Source organism: Lepeophtheirus salmonis, chromosome 11 (assembly GCF_016086655.4).
Source record: "Lepeophtheirus salmonis chromosome 11, UVic_Lsal_1.4, whole genome shotgun sequence".
Taxonomy (NCBI): Eukaryota; Metazoa; Arthropoda; class Copepoda; order Siphonostomatoida; family Caligidae; genus Lepeophtheirus; species Lepeophtheirus salmonis.
The window spans coordinates 16,526,196-16,531,409 of NC_052141.2; positions in this window are offsets into that span (position 1 = coordinate 16,526,196).

The following is a 5,214-nucleotide window of genomic DNA, read 5'->3' on the forward strand; positions in this document are numbered from 1 at the left end:
GTTTAGCTAAAATTGGTTATAATTATTTCTTGTTTAATCCTTCCTTTTTAAACATGGAACCACAATTATATTTTGAAAAACTAGTTATACTTTCTTGCTTCATTAATAATCTAGTAATGCCTTGGGAATATAGTTTATCATCGATATTATGTCGTATAGGATACTTTGTATAAAGAAAATATTAAACTTATTTTTTAACACCGTCAAAATTGATAAAAAAACACACAGAAAACCGTTCTTCTTAGGTATATTCAATGTTTTTTATTTATATGGATATATAATACGTATCAACATTAATTTTTGTAATCAAATTTGCTAGTAAAATATATTAGAAACTTTTACTATATAGCTTAAAGCACATACATAAAGATACAATAAAGGCTCGAAAAAAATTCACCAGGAATTAAATAGCAGAAATAAAATATTACGTTAGATGTCATTCAAAATTTAAAATATGATTTTTTAATAAAAAAGTTATTTTTTTTGTGAAAAACCATGGATTTTTGATAATTTTTCCGTTAAATTAAATAGTTGAATTTTTTCTTCCAGAAATGTATTTATTTGGAAATAGTTATGAATATTTGAGTTTTTTTTCCCAAAAATTAACTTTTTGTGAACAACTATGAGTTTTTTGTAATTTTTTCCAAAAACTTAATTTTTGAGCAAAGTTATGGATTTTTCTATTTTTTTATCCAATAAAAAATTAACATTTATAACATTTTAGTAAATACCTGTGGATTTTGAAAATAATATTCAAAAAATTTAATATTTGAATTTAATTTTGCATTTTTTTTTCCTACAAATTTTAATTTTTGGATTTTTTTTCAAAATATATCAACCCAAACCAAACCAAACGACGAACTTATAAATCGGATTTGCTTAGGGAGCATCTATCAAAGGCCTGCCCGCCTATTTTATAGACATGAATTGAGATTGGAGATAATTTTATTAAATAAAATTATCATAGCCCATCAAACTTTCAGAGTCTAATTATCTTTACTTCATAACTGGTTGGAGATAAAGTTGTGTTTGAAAAATATCCTTTTTGCGACAAAGAGAGTTTGCAACTCTCCAGTGGAGTTACCACTAGGGGTGTGCTATCCTAATTTATTCGGGTTGACTTCATAGTCAAGGTCTGCAATGGAGTTAGGGCTCGTATTGAGGCCATTATTACTGCTGAGGGCTCACATATTGAATAAAAGTTGAGCGCAACACTATTTTCAGATGACTTTGTTAAATACATTTGCTTATAATAGCTTGTGTATAAATTTTACACTTGAAAAATTGAAAATGATAAAGTGTGTAGAATTAGTTAAGATCCACCGGATAGTTAAAAAAAATTCAATTGATCGTAGTCAACTTGATAATTTGAATAATGTTTGGTGGTAACGTAGAATAGCCATACTGACGCTTCATAAAATTAGCTAAATAAATAGCAAGTAACAGTGGTGACCCATTGGGTGGAACAATAAAATATGTTGACTCATGGAGAAAGTCTTCATATTTTTTCTACCAATAAGTCAGGTCCTGATCCTTAGATATCGGCGAAATGCAATGAATTCGAATTTTTCCTTGATCCTTGAACTTCCAACGCAGGTATTTATCCCATTTTTTTTTGCAACATCTAGTGTTGTCTCCATTTTTATATAGGATTAAAGACTGCAGTCACTTACAGTTCAGTCTTGGTCCGGTCGAGTTCAGTCCTGTACATCAGTACGGCAAACTAAGAAGGTTCTCACAGGACTAAAGACCTATCCTAAAGACCAATTGGGCCAATTTGAAGACTAGACTGGACTATACCGAGTAAATAAGGACCTACAAAACACTAATGGCAATCACACACTTCCTAATGCACCCAATTAATCATTTAAAAAAATAAACAAACACAAATAGCAATAAAATATGGTGATATTATTGCATTAGTCAAAAGTCATGACCAGGTGAGTATTCAGTTCAAAAAGACTGTCCATCAATTTCCCCAGTATTCTTGTTTTATGTTATTCTTTAAAAAAAAATGAAAATATGGAAAACTTTAAGAAGTGAGAGCCGCCATGTTCATGATTTAAAGTCAAAAATATCCTGCTCAGCGAAGCTTTATTGTAAAGGGACCAAAATGGAAGGGTAAGCCAAGTAAAGCAAAATATTTATTTTAAAGGCCCACTCTAGTGTACAATGTGCGATATAATATTGTACAGTTTCAATTCACTCAAGTACTTGTGTTGTTTGGACTTCAAAACGAAAGGGATCCGCAGGAGGAATGCAGGTACTTGAAAAACAGGCTAGCAGTTTATGTTCGCAACAAACCTCTCAATGAACTGCTCATAATTGAGCAACAAATTTGAACGTCTTTGAAAAATAGTAATGTAGAGTTATTGCAAAATCCTCACTTCTTGTGATAAAGAAGTAGGGTTGAACATCCGTGAGCATAAATACTTTCGAGAGTCAACAACTCCTTCTCAAGGATTGTTGCGAGAGTTTCTTTGAACTTAAATCTGCCTTCAACTTTACCTGATAGAGTTACAGTTTTTTTTTTTTTTCTCAGGGTCATGGTTTTTGTTCAATAGTGATTAGAAATTATCACCTTTGATTTTCACCACATTAATATATGATGGAAATACATATGTATTGTAATTGCTTTCCAATAGAATAATGAGAATATTACTACATGTTAACCAAATGATCCTCATCCTCAGTTTGATCAGTTATATGTCGACTTGCAAATCCTCCGGCGTTGATTATTAGTATTTGAACATTCATTAAAATTTCCGTCTACAACCATATTTTAATAAGAATTACAGAATACATCTTTCAAACTACATTCACATGAATCAATTCTGTGGCATAAACAATGAATTACATTTGAATAAAATAATTTTTAGAGGATCAGGTGAAGAACTGAATTAATTGAACATCTGCTATCCCAACTTGAGTAATTATATTCAAATCTGGAAACATACAAAAAAAAAAGCTGACGTTGAAAATAGCATGGTCGCCTCAGGGCGTTTGTTCTCAATAAAAACCGAGGTGCTGTAGCAACTCCCATTGGAGGCGACTGAAAAGAAATATAATAAAATAATGAATGTTTTCTTACAAGGAAATTTAATATTTGAATTTTGTATTTCAAATATTAAATTTTAAAATGGAAATTTACTTTAATTTTCCAATTATTAGGGGGCAAAAAAGATTTTTTTAAATCCCTTCATTTCTACCCATTTTTCACCAAACGTATATTTTCCACTTTTAGGAAGAAAAACCACAAAGCGATCCATTTTGGACATTGAACAAAATACTTAACAGAATAGTATACTTTTTCAATTTCAACTATTGCTATATTGTAAAAATAAACCAGTGTTCCGAGTTATTTTTTTTTGACAACATTATTCTCCATAATTTTTTTTTTTGCAATTACAAAAAACTTGGTAGGGTTGAGTTTATCTTGGCAATGCCAATAAATGCTATGGACTTAATTTTTTTAGGGGGCAAAAAAATTAGTTCAAAACATTTTCTGCAATTTTCTTCGCGAGTTTATTCCTCATTTATCAATAAAAGATGGAATCTCATCTAACCTAATTTTTTTATGCATATATTTTACTCTATCAAAAAGGGCAAAATGGGTTAGCAGAACTGTCCGGGCAAATCTCATCAATCCCATGAAGTCCCATGCAAGAGATCTTGAGGTTTCACACGAGACGGTCCAGAGAGCTATTTAAAAATGGATGGAAAGAGCCTTGTGAGAGTATAATTCGATAGAAGAAAAAAAAATCATTTAAAAGAGAATCCACATGAAGAACCTTTTAAAAAATGAGTGAATTATAATAGAGAAATTTGTATTTCAAAAATATTTGTAAGAAATTAACAAATAAAAAAAAAAGTTATATTTTATTAAAATTGAAAATGAGTGCTAACCTAAATATGGAGAGATAGATAATCAAATTAGTTATAAATTTAAAGGCAAAGACGACCCAATTACACAAATTGAGATTGCTAACTTTATCAGAAACTACAATAAAAAATACAAGTCTCCAGGGCCCTCGGGTCTGCCCTTTGAATTTTATAAACTTTTAATATGCAGCTAACCCTGTTGTTCATGCGGTCTATGAAGATATATTTAAAAAGGATTTCTTCCAGATTTCATCAGTACCGGACCTCTGGCATTGATACTAAAGAAAAATCGCTCGGGGACGAAATGAAAAAATACAAGCCTCTATCTCTTTTAAATACCTCCTACTTTATTATATATAGATTTCAAATTTATATAAATACACGATTAAGTATATCCAATGGGCCATGGTATATATGTATAGCTATGCTCAATATACTAATATATGTATATGTAGCTCCAACCAAGTCATTATAGTAACCTAACCTAAACAAGTAATCTTAAAGTTGATTGTTAAGCCAATTTGATTATTTATATGTTGTGTTATAGTCTTAAGTATATCATTTTGAAATAATTTCGAGGTACATGTCTACAAATATGTCTTGTAATAGAGTCCATATATTGTAGGGTTGTGACTCGAAATTATTCCTTTCTCTATCTGTTGGTATTAATCGTTGATTGAAGCACTTCTTCCCCTACTAATTTATTAGTGTTAGGTAATCAAGTTGAAGTAACATGTTTCAATAAATGCCACTTTCAAAATAACAAATTTTAAAAATAGGAATGAAATATTTCGTCATAAAAAAAAACATACTTTAAGTTAGTGCATTGCCCTATGGGTTCTACCTACATATTTTGTAAGACCATTAAAAAAAAAAAATACAATTTTGAAATGGATAAATCTATACATAGACTAAAAATACACGTTACACAATTGATTTAATCAAGTAATGCATAGGAATATGTAATATAGATACGTAGATTATGCAATTTCCAATAAGTTCCTTGAAAAAATTTCAAACAATTTCAAAATTTAACACCTATTTTTTGTTTTTGTAAAAAGTGAAAAGCAACACTTTAGCTACCAAGTATAACCTTTTTTCTGAGACTTTGATAATATTTATCCAAGAAGGAAGGAGGATGTTTTTTATAAATTTTCCTTCAATTCTCGAGATTGGTTTACTCTATGAGGAAAAATAATGTATAAAGTTTTCTGGAGTAAGTACCCTTGTGATGGCAATCGTGTATACTTTGAACGTGTTAAAAAACCCCGAAAAAGGAACACGGTAATCTCGACAATTTTAAGAATTTATTGGAGGAAAGCAACCTTGTTA